General features: G+C 43.2%; 1 protein-coding gene across 1 annotated transcript in view; it reads right to left on the reverse strand.

Moving 5' to 3' along the window:
* Positions 1–20764, reverse strand: part of BAHCC1 (BAH domain and coiled-coil containing 1) — a 411074-nt gene that overhangs the window by 317603 nt on the left and 72707 nt on the right. The window lies entirely within an intron of this gene.

Consider the following 20764-nt stretch of genomic DNA (forward strand, 5'->3'; position numbering starts at 1 on the left):
AAGATGATGTCTTGGAAGTGCCTAGTGTAGACATTGTTCACATACCCCACAGGAGAGTAAATACATGAGAGATAACTTCCACTTTGTGTGACCAGGTTCTGCAGCGTGATAATCCAGGGATGTACCGATTTGATGCAAGTGGAATCATTAAGCATGTATGAACAATGCACCCGAACGAGTACTCACGAGCAGAAATGTAAAAGCAGCGACAGGATGAAGGGGAGAAGGAAACTGTACAAACATAAGTACTTGTAGCTGCATAGAAGGAAGAAAACCCAGAGCTGCAGATGTTCTCACTAGACTACAATAAATGTAGAAACGTTATTAGTTCCAGAGAAATAAACAAACCCGTCATCTCTCGTGTTATGAACCAGCACTTAAAAAACATGCCACAAAGTCTTCTTCTCAGATTTGAAAAAAAGAGTACAAAAAAAGTTTTTAAAAAGAAGGAAAAAAAAGTTTCATTGTAGAACCAAATCAAAAAGACACAAAACTGAACACACAAAAAAACAGCAGGGTAGTCCATCTGCGGGGGATCGGGCCCAACACCTATGTGTACAGCCAAAGCCGAGAGTAGTAGGGGTTGGCTGGCCATGGTGGGATGAGCCTAACTTGCTGTGCAGGCTGTACACTGCAGGGTTGGCCACCCACTATTGGTTGGAAGCAGGACCCGGCTGCACAACAACCCCTGTGTGTGAGCCCATTGTGCAGAGCCAAAGGCTGTACTCAGCAGGGGTTGGACGCCTGACATGGGTTGGGTAAAAAGCCTTTCTGGAGGTGCGGTCCTGCGGGAAGTCCCCGCTGTGCACAGCCATTGGACAAACAGAGGGGTGGTTAGCTGCCTGCCGCATATTTGGGGCTGGTCGTGGCAGAAGTTGAAGGCCATGCAGAGAGGGGGTTGGTCGTTAATGGAGAAATAAAGGACACTCAATGAAAAAAACATTGTTCGGAGCAGAGTTACAGTTTTTATGATTCGCAGCGCAGACCACAAATCATGCTATCCCTTTGTGTGGCACAGGACATCACACATGACATCACAAATGGCATCAGTGATGATATTGTTTACAACATCACTACAACTAAGAATGTTATTTTTTATTTTTTTAAAGAAAAATGAACTACATGAGTTGGGGTAAGGGGCCCATGGCAGCCCAGGCCAGGTAGTCAATCCTTTCACTGCAAGGACAAAGCTCATCAGGGCTAGGCAATGGTCGCGGATGCTTGTTTCCAGTCCAGGGAAGACATGGCTTGGCAGTTCGGGCTGGACTGTTCCCATGAGGCACAGGGTCAGACTGATTTGCATATGGCCATGTCTGAACTGGGGTGGCGGAGTGAGCTAAAGAATGATGACGGATTAAACCCAGATCAGTTGACTGGGGGTGAGTGCTTGCAATGTTCAACACTCCCACCATCATCCCTTTTGGATTTCCAATGGTCGTCCACCCACCTCAAGTCTTAAAACAGGCAAGTTGCAGTGACAACATCCACTGTGCATGGCTAAAAGCGGTGCACTTTTGTTGTTCCCTTTCCACAAGAAGTTGGGCACAGGCCATGTCCTGTGCCCAACCCCTGCAATGCCCGAAATGTTTTGAAAAGGAGCTAAAACTCAAAACAAAACACTTACACCAAGGCTTCATGTTAAAACACACCCACACTGCGAGCACAAAGCTGACGAGCAGTGATGTCAATATTGATGTCAATGGTGATATGATCAGTGAGATCATCAATCATGTTACTTGTCATGTCATGTGCAGCTCAAGGGGAGCTGTACGAGTGGCGGCTTGCCTCACAATTCATAACAGGTGCACTTCTGTGGTTGGTTGTTTTTGAGCCTGATCCATAACTCTGGTTCTGTTTTCTTCAGATAAAATATTAGGACAATATTAGTCTATGTGTACGCCTTTTTATCGAATGGTTACCAGTGGTTTCAGAGCTCATATTTAACAGAAAAGAGGTCTTTCTTGTGAACTATGTTCTATAATTCACAGTGTGCCCTCGGAAATGTATCTCCCTAAAACAAATAACAAATTAAATGGACAGTTAACAAAGCACGTCTTCTTTCTTTCAGTCTGGGTAAAACTGCTTTTGCTGTGGCAGAGCTGCGCTCGGCCATTAATCAGCACACCAGGCAAGCTCACCCTTGCAGGCTGATCCCTGACGCAAACATCTACCCACATATCCTGCCTACGGTTTGAAACTAAACTTTATAACCGCAGAGTCCTGTCAGCAACATATAACAGTGTCAATAACTGCACTTTGATTTCCAATTTTCTGTCTTGTGAAACCTGCTCCACGGTGTCAATGTACTATACAGGTATCACACTTGTTAGGATATGTCTTTAGTTTCCTTACAATGCTGCACTACATTTAAATCCTCACTTATAGTAATACGCGTTGATGCATGGTAACACATTTTAAATAAAATCATATTGTATTGTCCCATTAAAAAACACACATTCTCAAAATAATGGAAGACATATCTGCAGTCTAAGGCGAGCAATGCATACAAAAAATGAAACTGGGATTGACATTCAAATGCTCCAGATCTTTTTTAAGAGAACTAAAATCAATACATCATTTATATAAAAAAAAAATACATACCAAAAAACTTGTGTAGCATGGAGGGAGGTGTGTGTGAGAGAGAGAAAGAGAGAGAGTGTGTGTGTGTGAGAGAGAGAAATAAATCACTGTTCCATGTGAAATATGAATTTCATCATCAAAAATGACAGCTCCCAAACCACTGTGCAGAGCTTTACCACTGTTAGGGCTACTAGGATTATACAGCATGGAGAACCAAATTATGCTGCAAGGTTATCGAATTTATGGAGCAAAAATGTAAATTATGTGGCACGTTCTCTTGTAGTATTAATTTCCTTCATTTGAGCCAGAAATAGCATGTTTTTTAAATCTGCAAATTATGTCGCAAGTTATATCCACAAGTTATGTACCAAATGCAATTAATAGGTAAATGCTGCAGCCACGGTCACAGTACTACATCGGCCCTCACCATTGTCTTTTGTTTTATCAAAAATGTATTATTGTAAGCTAAACAAAACCTAGTCAGTGCACATTGTTAGCTGCATGTCGAAGAAAGCAGTTCGCTCAAAACAAATACTATCCTAAAATAAATGTGTGATATAAAAAATACAGACTGGTACCGTGTAATAAGATATATGGCTCTACATTGGAATCTTGGGGTTCTGGTGACTTTTACAAAACCTCAGGCTGAGCGGTTAACATCACCAGAACCTTTGGTGGCAATCCTGAACTCTATTACAGGGTACACATTATACATGTCTACAGCGTTGGAAACATTGATATAGTGTGTGGTTATTCTGAAAATCTGATATGGACATGGAACCAATGTTAGCCACCACTGTGTTAGAACGTTAGAATGTTTATTTGATTTGTGGTTTTCTGTTGTGTGTGCCATGTCTGTAGTCATCAGAGTACTTTACATGTTGAAATAGCAGTGAATGCACACAAACTACAGTTAACTGTGCAGATTACATTTTAGCTAGCAGTGAACAATTGATAATTAGTGACCTACAAAAAGTTGCATGTTTTCCCTGCACTTTGAAGGGATGTTGTACTTCTAATGAGACGCCTAATAAGGAGTTCTTTTTGTGATATATATATTTTTCTTTCCAGCTAAGCCCATACCAGGAAAAGGTCCTATGAGTATGGTCGGTTTTTTGTGTGCATGTTTTTCTAAACAATAAATGGCACAAACAATTGCTACGTAACCGACAAATGCAGGGTTGTTTGTAATATATATATATATATATATATTGCACAGAAGTCCTCTCCAAACATCCAACAGGAAAGAAGACGAGCCACATATATATATATATATATATATATATATATATATATATATATATATATATATATGGACAGAACAGGTTCCCAAACTCCAGCAGGTAGGCGGAAACGGGTACAGACCACAACACGCTGAAGAGTAAATTTCGTGCAAATTTATTCCATGTAGATCGGCATGACGCGTTTCGGCCGCGTTGCCACAAAATATATATATATCCAACAGTTGCTAGCGATAGAACCCGCGCCACTTGTATTGGCGGGCCGTTGCAGGATCGCCAACCCTAGTACGTCCCACACAGAAAAGCGCCATCTCAGGATTTCAAAGACAACAAGCCTTGGCCCATAATTTTTTCAAGTGTGAAATTTATTTACAGACAAGTCACCCTACGCGTTTCGGAGCGTCCGCTCCTTGCTCACGAGTCATATATAAATATATATATATAACTAAAAGGCACATACCAAAGTATCCAAGAAATGTGGCATGGGCACTAATTTACCTGGGTGCTATCTGCTCACTTGCTTGGGATACATTAAAACATTCACGAATCACATAAAGAAAAAGTCTTTCAGATAAACTGAGTTACCCCTCTCTGTTAAAAGTTACGATTGGAATTGGGGAAGCTGACGGCTTACCCATCAACCTTCTCTCTCCTTCTGGGTTTTCAAGGTTGATGCTGGTGATCAGAAAACTGTTTTGTTGGGAATTGTAAAAGCTTTTTGAGCGAATTTTGTCTAAGACGGACGATCGGTTTGTATTTTGCAAAATTACAAAAATAGTGTGAGAGGTTTCACTCCTCGGAATGGGAGTACTTAAAAATGTTTGCAATTTAAAAGATAAGTCTAAAACCAAGTAGCACCTCTCGAATGTAAACATCTCCCTCATTGTGTTCACACAAAAGAGATAAGCTACGAGAATGAGTGGGTGTCAAGACACTTCCCACAAATAGCTTTGCTGGTATTATATTTGTAGCTGGTAACACAGCTGACTGCATAGCTAAAAACATGCATCGCTTAGTTATTGCATGTATTGCTGAGATCTATGTGTAACCTGCAAGTTACATGCTAGAAATGGAATGCCAGTGAACATGATTAATGCAAACAATACTCGAATTACAATAAACACAGAATGTCTGTATTTGCCGCTGCGGGATTGCAGCACTGAAAACGTAAGGTGATTTTGAACAAAAATGACTCGTTATAGGATACTTCGATTTTCAAAACGTTTAGTAAATTACCAGAGGAACATACCCTGAGCTACAACGATGCGTTCATGCAAGGGTTAAATCTCACTGGCTCGTGTCTCCGCCTCACCCTTCTCAGGAAAGGCTTTGCTATTGGATGGCTGCCCCACGAGTCCGCCCGTCAATCACATATTGTAAACAAAGCGCTGATTGGCTAGAAGCCAGGTTTTGCCTAGAAGAGAGAAAAAAGCAATTACTAGAGCTCGGCGGTTTCCAGGCGCCCGTCCGTGATGAAAGGGGTCCGTGACCGGTGTCAAGGCTCCCCCCGCCGGGGGCTCCCTGGGAACGCGGGCGCGCAATACAGGCGGAGCTCAGTCTGTGAGCGCTGCAGACAGCGCACACGCTGCAGGAGACACTGCATGCACGGAAGCGCTGCACGGAAGATTTTGTATTCAGTGATGGGAAGTGAATTGTTGTGACCCTGGTGAGGGAGGAAGCAGAAGGGCCCTCCACTCCAGTATATCGATCGGCTACGCTGCACGCATTGTTTAGGGTGCCGTGCTGCAGATAAAACTACTCATCATACAGACGAAGGATATCCTTAACGATAGTGTGCATTGGAGAGGAGACCGAACATTCATTGCGAGAGTCTGCACTCACAGCACGAGGATGCACTGCAAGGGGAACCAATCACTAAAAATGTGTAGGCGGCACAAAGAAATGCAAATCCTCAATACACGGTGGAAGGGGTAAAGCAAGCACTGCGGGAGGCTTTGCGCACATTGAATGACAATACATTGCACGCGCTGCACAGAACACATTTATCACTGGAGACGGTGCACGCGCATCAGGGGTGAGGTGCACATGCTGCAGAAACCAAAGACAGGGCGAACACTGGGGAAGGTGGCACGTGACGAGGGTGCAGTACGTAGTACAAGGCAAGAGGTGGCATTGCATCCAGTGATACAAGAAGCGCTTCGAGCCCCAAACGGGGCGAAACAACGCTGCGCAGGCGATCCACTGCATGTAATTTACCGAAACACTGCAGCCGGGTAACCGTATTTTATGGTGCATACATATTAAACATGATTGGGACTGATTGAAAGGTCTCGCTTCCACCACGTTCTGCACCTCGTGCATTCTGCGTAGGTAAACGTATTGTGTGAAACCAAGAGGTGTGTGGTGGGTGGGAGACAAACGTGATACAGACTTTCGAAGTCGCTCACTTCTTTCAGTGCAACACTTTCTCCGCGAGCGCAGAGCACCCACCAAGCACACTGGGGTTGCTGGCAGTGCATCATCCATGGACCTGCAGCTCTCTGCACTGATTCCTGTGCATGGTGGGTAAAGGAAGCCCCGCGTGGGGAGTGGGGTGGCCTGTGGAGGCGTGGGAACGATACAAGATAGGAGCGAAAACGAAGCGCGCCTTCAGTATGCGCAGACCACTTCGCGTGCCTCGTGCAGTTTAACATGTGAAATAATCATAACAAAACAATGGAGTTGCTTTCTGAGAAAAATGCAAGGGAAAAGCCATGTATCCCATCCCGCACATGGGTGGATATGGAGCAACCGGCGAGGATGAGGGGTGGAGAAAAACCGGCGGTAGAGAAACTCGCTGCCAATTGCTTTTTGCTTCCCAGTCTGCATAAGCCGTCCTGCCCGAGTGCCGTTGTAAAAGGTGGGGGAAAAAGATGAGCCGCGTACAGGTTGTGACGTCTGACAGGTGCGGGAGAAGGGACGGGCTGGAGAATTAAAAAGCGAGTCAGCAAAAGAAGGCACATGCATGAGTTGAGAAAACAGGAGGCGGGAGAAAATATATAAACGAAGGGGACAAGGAAAGGGGACACTGGTATGTCATGTGGGCAAACCGACACGAGTGAAAGAAGAGGCAGGGGCCTGGGAAGTGTTTCTGAGATGAATGCTTTTTGGTGTGGGCTGCAATGACCACTCTGTTAAAAATACGTGTTTACGAAATGAAATAAACAGGAAATGCAAGACGCCTCGTGCTGAGATTGGAGCATGGAAGTCCTGGGTGGAGAAGATTTCGTGATGTGTTCATGCCGTCCAGCCCCACCTCCTTCCCCCTCTACACACAGTGTGTATGTGAACAGAACAAAGTGGTTGGATTCATAAAGCCCAGCCCTGCCTGGGGGCGTGTGACCCTGGGATGACACGGGGAGAAAAAGAGCTTGGGGGGGCTCTGGGGTCAGAAGGGGCTGGTCTGGGAGTATTTCCACCGAAATCGACCAAAACCAGATTCTGGGAAACCTCTTAAAAGGCAACAGAGATACACATGGTCTCGTGTCAGAACTGGGAGCACTTCAAGGACGCCGTAGCAAAATAAAACACACGCAGCCTCCCTAAAAATAAAAATGCAACGTGTTTAAATTTCCGGCCTGGAGTGCCAAAGCGTGTAGTGTTTCATTTTCGATGTATTATTCTTAACCAGACTTTAATCAGAATAAACGAGTAACATTCATAATTTGGTCAAGAGTAGTGATTTTTTGAAATAATAGTTATAATTATTAAAAATATATGTGGAATAAAATACCCTCTGTCGCACATTACAAGGATATTGCAAGTCACAGAGGAGTTCCATGAGCATATACAGAAACGGGGCAGAAGTCCGAGTTCCTTTATAAGGTTATGAAAATGCGAGGTAACTTGCAATATCCTTATCATGTACAGCGGCAGATACTCCGTCCCTTATTGTACACAGTCACACCATCATCTATCCCACAAGCCACTTAAATGCTTGGTGCATAGCTTTTTCATATGAAAGAGAAACCATGTTTGCAAACGTGAAGAATGCAAATAAAAGCTCTAGTGCAAAATTAAACACATCCAAATTTTTTTGAAAAAAGATATTAGAATCAGATTAATAGTGTTTTTTTTTTAAAGGCACAGTAGCTCAACTATGTAGAAATGTGCAAAAATACTCTGACGTTTCTTTAATTACCTAAGGAATGTTAAAAATAAACATGCTGCCATAAATATATCTCCTTTATGCGCATCACTAGACAGCTAGAAAAAACAGAAGAAAGAAAGGCCACATTTCATTTTTTGTTCCTTAAACAGCTGCTTTAAACGCTGATTGACCTGACCTGCCTTTCTTGCCGCATGCTGGCTCTTGCAGCAGACATTGTGATGTCAGAACTCCACTGTAATTAATTATTACAGTTGACCAGCTATGCAATTTCTTTATACTATTGGGTGCGTCACACGTCACCTATTATAAAGAAGTTAGAGGGGGGTTTATACAGGGAATGCAGAATCCCATGCGGGTGTGGGGGGGGGGGGGGGGGGGGTTATACAGGGAATGCAGAATCCCATGTATTATAAACCACATGATATAAATAAAAACAATTGACTATTAACACTTAGATGCAAACGCCAATATTAACAATACCGACTTGAGATATTTAAAATAAGAATATTATACACCTGTTTCCATTAAAGGATGACCATAATTAACAGTATGAAATCACAGATGCTAGAAACAGCTCACGACAAAGACATGGATACTAATGTGAAAATCAGGTGTTATTATTAACAAAATAAAGCTGGGATATTATAGTGTCAATATTAAAAAGATGGGTCTAAATATGAACGCATACACTATAAAGAAAAAAGAAAACATTCTGTATCATCTAGAATGGATATGATTATCGCAAAACACAGGATCCACAGTAGTTTAAGAACGTGGACACAACACAGCGTCACAAATTGGCCTAGTTGTGTTGGGAAAAGGGAACTTGTGGCTGGAAGCCGAGTTGTAAAAGCTAGAAGATGACGCAGCAGGTGGGGGGAGGGGGAAGTGCAGAAGCGATAGTGTAGGGCTGGGAACAGCTACATGACTGCTGTGTTTAGGTATAGAACTAGAGGGCAACGAGTCCAGGGGGTGCACTTGCTTTGCTATAAAGGTGCCCTGATACCAGGGGAGTCCCTTTGAGATAGGCTAGGGTTAGACGAGGCAGTAAGCACACTTGCTGTGACGAGGCACACCATCTGTTGTGTACAACACAGTAGCAGGCACTCTAGCTCTACTGAAAACACACTGTGTGCACAGAGGTGGGCGAGCCGTGCCAGAGCAGAGCCATGGGCCTGGCTCTGATCTGAGCCCTGAAAATACTTGCTATTTAAATTATACAAAAACATCACATAAAATATGATAAATTCTCTTTACAATAAAAAGAGTATTTATTTAACGTGTGGAAGCTTTGACACTGATAGAGCATGTTGTAGCGCTGCACTGAGAGGTACTTGTCAAAAGTGATAGTTCTGTACAACTGTTAGCCTGAACTCACATCTTACAAAGTGCTTTCATACACGGTAATGAAGAAAAAAGAGTTTTGGGGAAATAAAATATTTGCCTAAAATCATACAATTTAAGCTGGGAAGCTGTGATTTATCCAGGTTTTCTGGTTTCCCTTTCTACATATCAGCCAGTAAGTTGGTATTTATTTGTCTTTCCTTATGTTAAGGCTATGTTTTTACCTCCTAGTGCAGTTTTTAAATATAATATGAACTCAAAGGCCGAGCGCTTTACATGAGCACTAGTTGCATTAGATAAGGTCACATGCATTATTTATAGGCATGCAGGGATTATTGATTTGCCAGAATCATAGGATGTTGAGCCGACTACGAGATTTGAACGTGGCTCCTCAGTTCCACAGTTGGCAGCTCTGACCTTAATGCCACATCCTTGGTAGAGGGAGAGAGGCAGGCAGAAGCTGCATGAAAGCTCGGCTTGTTATGGGCTCGTGGTTCCAATAGGGCTTTGAGCTGAACCAGAGCCAGGCTTCAGCAGTGGTGGCCGCCACAAACCAAAAGTGGTGTGCGCAGGAGGGGAGCGCGGGAGGGTGACTGCAGGGGGAAGTTTAATTATAATTTAAAAAAAGAAAGACTTACCTGAAGGTGACAGCCACCTCCTGCGTTGTGCCGCGGTGTTCTTGCTGGTCCCAGTAGACACTGGGACAGCATCACAGACTCTGTGGACAACCCCCTCTGCCCTCATGATATGGGAGCAAAGCAGGGATTGTATGAGCGGGCTGGTGTGATGCGCCGCTCAGGCACGGAAGTCTGTGCTGGTTCTCCAACCTGGCTGTTCAATACAGCTAGGTTGGAGAAACCTAAGTGAGCATGTGTGTTTGGGTGGCCTAAGATGGCGGCCAAACACACATGTGCACTTAGAAGTACAGCAACCAGTCCTCCTCCCATAACCCCGCCTGCCATTCCCTACACACGCTGGCTCAGCCTGCAGGTGAAAAATAAAACGATGATAGTATATCGCTTTATTTCCCCCCTGCTGGCTATGAGCCAGTGTGGCGACGCTCCTCTGCAATTGCGGAGGAGCCACCCCAGGGCTTCAGGCAGTAGCCTAGCTCGAGCTTTCAGTGGCTCACCCACCTCTATGTGTGCGTATGACACAGAGAAGCTAGAGTGAGTGTTCTTGTTGTGAGCTGACTGACTGGTATCAGCTCCAGCAGACTGTGCAGAACAGCTCAGTATAGGCCCACTACACTGTTGACCTTCAGCAACTTGGTGCAGGCGTACTGCCTGTGTTTAATAACATCGAGCAGGCGCACCGTGTGTGCTGTACAATACATTAGGGGTAGAGCAGACACACTGCCTGTGCTCAACAACTTACGGCAGTCACACACTTCTGTACAAAGCTGCAGCATCAGGCACACCGCCTGCGCTTCAACTCGGAGGAGCAGGAGCAGACGCGCTGTGCTGGTACCCCAGAACAGACCCACAGTGATGTACCACGCAGTGGAGCTGAGCAATACATATTGGATGTGCTGAGCAATCCAAAAGAGGCCGACGGTGAGACCTGCTCCCTGTGGCCCCAGGGCTGCTCAGAGTTCTTGTATTTTAACACTGGTGACTTGGGTTCACAGTACTTTTGGACTTCCAATTGAATTACCAAGTATTCAGCTCTAACACTTGACTCTCAATGGTAGTGAGGCAGAGCGACCCATGGCTTTCTAAAGCAGTTAATGAGGGTTAGCCTCTCAGAAGAGAGCAAAACATCATTAAAAGCAATGCGCAGTTACTGCATTACTTTATGAAAAAGGAACTAGGGAGGTGCATGCAATACTAAATACTATGACAAACAGGTGGTTTGTCTAGGTCCTTCCTAGCCAAAGATCTGTCCCCACATGTTATCATAGTGCTAACATGGTATGTGCTATAATTTCCCCTAATTTCCACGCATATGGTCGTTGTTCCTGATGAGCTTCTGGCTTTGTGAGTACGGAACAAATACTCACAGACTCCTAACTTCAGAGGTGATGAATTCACAGCATGCACCACTACAGTCAAAAGTACAATGCACAGTACAATTCTGTTCCAAATACTCACAGACTGCTAACTTCAGAGGTGATGAATTCACAGCATGCACCACTACAGTCAAAAGTACAATGCACAGCACAATTCTGTTCCAAATACTCACAGACTGCTAACTTCTGAGGTGATAAATTCACAGCATGCACCACTACAGTCAAAAGTACAATGGACAGTACCATTCTATTCCAAATACTCACAGACTGCTTACTTCTGAGGTGATGAATTCACAGCATGCACCACTACAGTCAAAAGTACAATGGACAGTACCATTCTGTTCCAAATACTCACAGACTGCTTACTTCTGAGGTGATGAATTCACAGCATGCACCACTACAGTCAAAAGTACAATGCACAGTACAATTCTGTTCCAAATACTCACAGACTGCTTACTTCAGAGGTGATGAATTCACAGCATGCACCACTACAGTCAAAAGTACAATGCACAGTACCATTCTGTTCCAAATAATCACAGACTGCTAACTTCAGAGGTGATGAATTCACAGCATCCACCACTACAGTCAAAAGTACAATGCACAGCACAATTCTGTTCCAAATACTCACAGACTGCTTACTTCAGAGGTGATGAATTCACAGCATGCACCACTACAGTCAAAAGTACAATGCACAGCACAATTCTGTTCCAGATACTCACAGACTGCTTACTTCAGAGGTGATGAATTCACAGCATACACCACTACAGTCAAAAGTACAATGGACAGTACAATTCTGTTCCAAATACTCACAGACAGCTAACTTCAGAGGTGATGAATTCACAGCATGTACCACTACAGTCAAAAGTACAATGCACAGTACCATTCTGTTCCAAATACTCACAGACAGCTAACTTCAGAGGTGATGAATTCACAGCATGCACCACTACAGTCAAAAAGTACAATGCACAACACAATTCTGTTCCAAATCCTCACAGACTGCTTACTTCAAAGGTGATGAATTCACAGCATGCACCACTACAGTCAAAAGTACAATGGACAGTACCATTCTGTTCCAAATACTCACAGACTGCTAACTTCAGAGGTGATGAATTCACAGCATGCACCACTACAGTCAAAAGTACAATGCACAGTACAATTCTGTTCCAAATACTCACAGACTGCTAACTTCAGAGGTGATGAATTCACAGCATGCACCACTACAGTCAAAAGTACAATGCACAGCACAATTCTGTTCCAAATACTCACAGACTGCTAACTTCTGAGGTGATAAATTCACAGCATGCACCACTACAGTCAAAAGTACAATGGACAGTACCATTCTATTCCAAATACTCACAGACTGCTTACTTCTGAGGTGATGAATTCACAGCATGCACCACTACAGTCAAAAGTACAATGCACAGTACAATTCTGTTCCAAATACTCACAGACTGCTTACTTCTGAGGTGATGAATTCACAGCATGCACCACTACAGTCAAAAGTACAATGCACAGTACCATTCTGTTCCAAATAATCACAGACTGCTAACTTCAGAGGTGATGAATTCACAGCATCCACCACTACAGTCAAAAGTACAATGCACAGCACAATTCTGTTCCAAATACTCACAGACTGCTTACTTCAGAGGTGATGAATTCACAGCATGCACCACTACAGTCAAAAGTACAATGCACAGCACAATTCTGTTCCAGATACTCACAGACTGCTTACTTCAGAGGTGATGAATTCACAGCATACACCACTACAGTCAAAAGTACAATGGACAGTACAATTCTGTTCCAAATACTCACAGACAGCTAACTTCAGAGGTGATGAATTCACAGCATGTACCACTACAGTCAAAAGTACAATGCACAGTACCATTCTGTTCCAAATACTCACAGACAGCTAACTTCAGAGGTGATGAATTCACAGCATGCACCACTACAGTCAAAAAGTACAATGCACAACACAATTCTGTTCCAAATCCTCACAGACTGCTAACTTCAGAGGTGATGAATTCACAGCATGCACCACTACAGTCAAAAGTACAATGGACAGTACCATTCTGTTCCAAATACTCACAGACTGCTAACTTCTGAGGTGATGAATTCACAGCATGCACCACTACAGTCAAAAAGTACAATGCACAGTACCATTCTGTTCCAAATACTCACAGACTGCTAACTTCTGAGGTGATGAATTCACAGCATGCACCACTACAGTCAAAAGTACAATGGACAGTACCATTCTGTTCCAAATACTCACAGACTGCTAACTTCAGAGGTGAGGAATTCACAGCATGCACCACTACAGTCAAACGTACAATGCACAGCACAATTCTGTTCCAAATACTCACAGACTGCTTACTTCAGAGGTGATGAATTCACAGCATGCACCACTACAGTCAAAAGTACAATGCACAGTACCATTCTGTCCCAAATACTCACAGACTGCTAACTTCAGAGGTGATGAATTCACAGCATGCACCACTACAGTCAAACGTACAATGCACAGCACAATTCTGTTCCAAATACTCACAGACTGCTTACTTCAGAGGTGATGAATTCACAGCATGCACCACTACAGTCAAAAGTACAATGCACAGTACCATTCTGTTCCAAATACTCACAGACTGCTTACTTCAAAGGTGATGAATTCACAGCATGCACCACTACAGTCAAAAGTACAATGCACAGTACCATTCTGTTCCAAATACTCACAGACTGCTAACTTCTGAGGTGATGAATTCACAGCATGTACCACTACAGTCAAAAAGTACAATGCACAACACAATTCTGTTCCAAATACTCACAGACTGCTTACTTCAAAGGTGATGAATTCACAGCATGCACCACTACAGTCAAAAGTACAATGGACAGTACCATTCTGTTCCAAATACTCACAGACTGCTTACTTCTGAGGTGATGAATTCACAGCATGCACCACTACAGTCAAAAGTACAATGCACAGTACAATTCTGTTCCAAATACTCACAGACTGCTTACTTCTGAGGTGATGAATTCACAGCATGCACCACTACAGTCAAAAGTACAATGCACAGTACCATTCTGTTCCAAATAATCACAGACTGCTAACTTCTGAGGTGATGAATTCACAGCATGTACCACTACAGTCAAAAAGTACAATGCACAACACAATTCTGTTCCAAATACTCACAGACTGCTTACTTCAAAGGTGATGAATTCACAGCATGCACCACTACAGTCAAAAGTACAATGGACAGTACCATTCTGTTCCAAATACTCACAGACTGCTAACTTCTGAGGTGATGAATTCACAGCATGCACCACTACAGTCAAAAGTACAATGCACAGCACAATTCTGTTCCAAATACTCACAGACTGCTAACTTCTGAGGTGATGAATTCACAGCATGCACCACTACAGTCAAAAGTACAATGGACAGTACCATTCTATTCCAAATACTCACAGACTGCTTACTTCTGAGGTGATGAATTCACAGCATGCACCACTACAGTCAAAAGTACAATGGACAGTACCATTCTGTTCCAAATACTCACAGACTGCTTACTTCTGAGGTGATGAATTCACAGCATGCACCACTACAGTCAAAAGTACAATGCACAGTACAATTCTGTTCCAAATACTCACAGACTGCTTACTTCAGAGGTGATGAATTCACAGCATGCACCACTACAGTCAAAAGTACAATGCACAGCACAATTCTGTTCCAAATACTCACAGACAGCTAACTTCAGAGGTGATGAATTCACAGCATGCACCACTACAGTCAAAAGTACAATGCACAGTACCATTCTGTTCAAAATACTCACAGACTGCTAACTTCAGAGGTGATGAATTCACAGCATCCACCACTACAGCCAAAAGTACAATGCACAGCACAATTCTGTTCCAAATACTCACAGACTGCTTACTTCAGAGGTGATGAATTCACAGCATGCACCACTACAGTCAAAAGTACAATGCACAGTACCATTCTGTTCCAAATAATCACAGACTGCTAACTTCAGAGGTGATGAATTCACAGCATCCACCACTACAGTCAAAAGTACAATGCACAGCACAATTCTGTTCCAAATACTCACAGACTGCTTACTTCAGAGGTGATGAATTCACAGCATGCACCACTACAGTCAAAAGTACAATGCACAGCACAATTCTGTTCCAGATACTCACAGACTGCTTACTTCAAAGGTGATTAATTCACAGCATACACCACTACAGTCAAAAGTACAATGGACAGTACAATTCTGTTCCAAATACTCACAGACAGCTAACTTCAGAGGTGATGAATTCACAGCATGTACCACTACAGTCAAAAGTACAATGCACCGTACCATTCTGTTCCAAATACTCACAGACAGCTAACTTCAGAGGTGATGAATTCACAGCATGCACCACTACAGTCAAAAAGTACAATGCACAACACAATTCTGTTCCAAATCCTCACAGACTGCTTACTTCAAAGGTGATGAATTCACAGCATGCACCACTACAGTCAAAAGTACAATGGACAGTACCATTCTGTTCCAAATACTCACAGACTGCTAACTTCTGAGGTGATGAATTCACAGCATGCACCACTACAGTCAAAAAGTACAATGCACAGTACCATTCTGTTCCAAATACTCACAGACTGCTAACTTCTGAGGTGATGAATTCACAGCATGCACCACTACAGTCAAAAGTACAATGGACAGTACCATTCTGTTCCAAATACTCACAGACTGCTAACTTCAGAGGTGAGGAATTCACAGCATGCACCACTACAGTCAAACGTACAATGCACAGCACAATTCTGTTCCAAATACTCACAGACTGCTTACTTCAGAGGTGATGAATTCACAGCATGCACCACTACAGTCAAAAGTACAATGCACAGTACCATTCTGTTCCAAATACTCACAGACTGCTAACTTCAGAGGTGATGAATTCACAGCATGCACCACTACAGTCAAACGTACAATGCACAGCACAATTCTGTTCCAAATACTCACAGACTGCTTACTTCAGAGGTGATGAATTCACAGCATGCACCACTACAGTCAAAAGTACAATGCACAGTACCATTCTGTTCCAAATACTCACAGACTGCTTACTTCAAAGGTGATGAATTCACAGCATGCACCACTACAGTCAAAAGTACAATGCACAGTACCATTCTGTTCCAAATACTCACAGACTGCTAACTTCTGAGGTGATGAATTCACAGCATGTACCACTACAGTCAAAAAGTACAATGCACAACACAATTCTGTTCCAAATACTCACAGACTGCTTACTTCAAAGGTGATGAATTCACAGCATGCACCACTACAGTCAAAAGTACAATGGACAGTACCATTCTGTTCCAAATACTCACAGACTGCTAACTTCTGAGGTGATGAATTCACAGCATGCGCCACTACAGTCAAAAAGTACAATGCACAACACAATTCTGTTCCAAATGCTCACAGACTGCTTACTTCAAAGGTGATGAATTCACAGCATGCACCACTACAGTCAAAAAGTACAATGCACAACACAATTCTGTTCCAAATACTCACAGACTGCTTACTTCAGAGGTGATGAATTCACAGCATGCACCACTACAGTCAAAAAGTACAATGCACAGCACAATTCTTTTCCAAATACTCACAGACTGCTTACTTCAAAGGTGATGAATTCACAGCATGCACCACTACAGTCAAAAGTACAATGCACAGTACCATTCTGTTCCAAATACTCACAGACTGCTAACTTCTGAGGTGATGAATTCACAGCATGCACCACTACAGTCAAAAAGTACAATGCACAACACAATTCTGTTCCAAATACTCACAGACTGCTTACTTCAAAGGTGATGAATTCACAGCATGCACCACTACAGTCAAAAGTACAATGGACAGTACCATTCTGTTCCAAATACTCACAGACTGCTAACTTCTGAGGTGATGAATTCACAGCATGCACCACTACAGTCAAAAAGTACAATGCACAGTACCATTCTGTTCCACATACTCACAGACTGCTAACTTCTGAGGTGATGAATTCACAGCATGCACCACTACAGTCAAAAGTACAATGCACAGTACCATTCTGTTCCAAATACTCACAGACTGCTAACTTCAGAGGTGATGAATTCACAGCATGCACCACTACAGTCAAACGTACAATGCACAGCACAATTCTGTTCCAAATACTCACAGACTGCTTACTTCAGAGGTGATGAATTCACAGCATGCACCACTACAGTCAAAAGTACAATGCACAGTACCATTCTGTTCCAAATACTCACAGACTGCTTACTTCAGAGGTGATGAATTCACAGCATGCACCACTACAGTCAAAAGTACAATGCACAGTACCATTCTGTTCCAAATACTCACAGACTGCTAACTTCAGAGGTGATGAATTCACAGCATGCACCACTACAGTCAAACGTACAATGCACAGTACCATTCTGTTCCAAATACTCACAGACTGCTAACTTCTGAGGTGATGAATTCACAGCATGCACCACTACAGTCAAACGTACAATGCACAGTACCATTCTGTTCCAAATACTCACAGACTGCTTACTTCAGAGGTGATGAATTCACAGCATGCACCACTACAGTCAAAAGTACAATGCACAACACAATTCTGTTCCAAATACTCACAGACTGCTTACTTCAGAGGTGATGAATTCACAGCATGCACCACTACAGTCAAAAGTACAATGCACAGTACCATTCTGTTCCAAATACTCACAGACTGCTTACTTCAGAGGTGATGAATTCACAGCATGCACCACTACAGTCAAAAGTACAATGCACAGTATCATTCTTTTAATTGATACAGTTGAAGTGATTACCATTGCAGGGTGCTGCAGTGCAAATGCTGAATATATGTCTCAGTTTACACTGCTGTTCAAAGTATCACAAGTTTTAGGAGATTTTGATGTATCTGCAGTGATACCTCACAGACTCCCACAATGATGCCCGCAACCTGCCGAGAGATGGACAGAAGAGGCTAGCCATGAAGACAATCTGAACCAGTCCCAAAGTTTGCGAAGGCTCATCATCCAGTAGTGGGGTCTCGGCACAGTCAGCGGGAGTTCACTAGCCAGCAGTCTGCAGATGGTTGCAGTGCCCATACCCCAGGAATCCCACACAGGGCAAAAGATATTTAAAAGTCACTATACCCCATAAAACTGCCAGCCGTGGGAGCCATTTTCAGGCACCAGGTGTACCCATAGGGCCGTACGCATGGGCTCTGGCAACCTCTTTGGACAGGGCGAAAGTGGAAAAAATGGACCAGCAGTACTACCATGAACGTGGCTATACAATGCCCAATTATCGCATTTTCTAGAAAGAAATAACTTGCTGAACCCCACTAAAACAGGGTTTAGAGCTAACAACAGCACAGCATCCACCTTGCTGGCAGGATTGAACAGTATTAGTATCAGAGGTTGATCAGGTAAAGGCTGATACCCTCATCCTAGTGGACTTGTCTGCAGCCTTTAATACAGTTTCTCATCCCCTATTAATGCAGAGCTGTATGAAATCGGACTGCATTCTGCAGCTCTGCAGGGGTTTGGCTCATTCCTGAGTATTAGATCACACTGCACAACTCGGCCCTTTCAACTCCAATCCCTCATGTCTAAATGCAGGGTTCCTCACTTAGCCCCACCGTGTTCAATATATATGTTTCACCCTTGGCAGGTATTTTCAATGCTTGTGGTTTTGAGATTCTTTCGTATGCTTACGACACTCAGCTTATTATTTCTATCGACAGTCACATGGAGACACAAGAAAATGTAATAGGATGTCGCAAAGATGTAGCCCTGTGGATGGAGCCACATTGTTTGAAACCTGATGCAGAGAAAACAGAAATCCTGCTCTTTGGACGGGCTTCTAGAGTCTTGACTGACCTTTGGTGGCCTGTGCTCCTTGGTTTCTATCTTAAACCTAAGAGGGTAGTCAAGAATCTGAGATTTTTCAACGATATACTCTATGCAGGACCAGGTAAATGCAGTCTGTGGGAAATGCTTTGGTCTCCTATGTGTGCTTTGTAAACGTTTTCACTGGATTCTGGTTGAGTGGCGGAAAAAACGTCACTCAAACACTGATCATGAGCAGGCTAGATTATGGAAATGCACTTTCCCTAGGAATGGCTGACTTCCTATTTACTTGCTTCAATCGATTCAAAATGTGGCTGCTAGATGATTTGTAACAGCACTCGAAAGAGCTCGGCCGGAGAGTACCTGAACTCGCTGCATTGGCTTCCAGTGTGTAAGAGAGCCAAATCCAAGCTACTATGGTATGTACATAATGCACTCCATGTCACTTTACGTGACCGAGTCGCTTTTCACAAGCCAACTCAAGCGCTTCGATCCTCAAACCTAGCTCTGATGTGCGGTAGGCGTATCAAGAAAGTTAAAATGGGTGGTCATTCCTCTAACTATTGTAGAAGCCATCTTTCTTGTATGATACCAAATGCTGTACGCTTTTAGGCCTTGCTAAGTTGACATGAAAAGCAGTGCACAAAATGCTTGTACTTTTCCATTTGCTTCAGAGACACAGCTTTTGTAACACAAGGTTTGATCAAGAATAATACGTGACAGGGAAGATGCTCACGTAGACACAGACATTTCAGGATAGCACATTTTGCAATATGTCTGGTCCTTTCTATTATGTTGCAATAATTAACTGGGAAGGTACCAACGTTGATAGATTACATTACAGTGGAAAGTCCCCATAGCTGCCCACTTGGTACACATGGTTAGCATATTTCAGACCTTAAAAGATAAAGCACAATCTAGGCCTTTGCTAATTGGTCAAATGGATAGGGCTTCATTTGTGCTACGTATGTGATGATGCTGCATCCTTTGTGGTTTTAGCCTATAAAAGCTCTCACCAACGTCACATCTTTGGGCATTCAGTATCTTTATTGTCTGCCTCCGTGCTGCACGTACTTTTGCATTATTTGTTGTTCCCCAATAAATCTTGCTAACAGTTGTGCTGACAGAGACTTGTGTTATTTGTATTATTCCTTATTATTTCTATTTCAGCTTCTACACTATCTGGCAGCCTATCATTGGAATTCCATGCCTCCTGATCTTCAACTCACTGTTGATCTCGTCACTTTTCGGAAGAGGCTGAAGACTTGGCTATTCCCTCTTTAGAGACAGTGCAAGGAGCTCTAGAATTTTGGTCCAGTGCCTAGATATCCCTTTGAGGATGATGGCGACCTCTACAAATACTGTAAATAAAAAATGTATCCAGAAGCGCTTAACAGGTTTGGATGTGGGCAATGGTTCTGAAATCAGACTGACCTCCTCCAGCTTTACACTTCAAAGTCCTTACAGAAGCGTCCAGAACAAATTCTGCTCTGTCCACTTTTGATTTTATTTTCCAAGCACAGACAGAAATTTTGTTCATGAATACATTGCAGAGGTGCAGGATTGTAGAATGAACCAGTGCCCCTCTGATACACAACTCAGGGTTC

The sequence above is a fragment of the Triturus cristatus genome, chromosome 7 (assembly GCF_964204655.1).
Source record: "Triturus cristatus chromosome 7, aTriCri1.1, whole genome shotgun sequence".
NCBI classification, from domain to species: domain Eukaryota; kingdom Metazoa; phylum Chordata; class Amphibia; order Caudata; family Salamandridae; genus Triturus; species Triturus cristatus.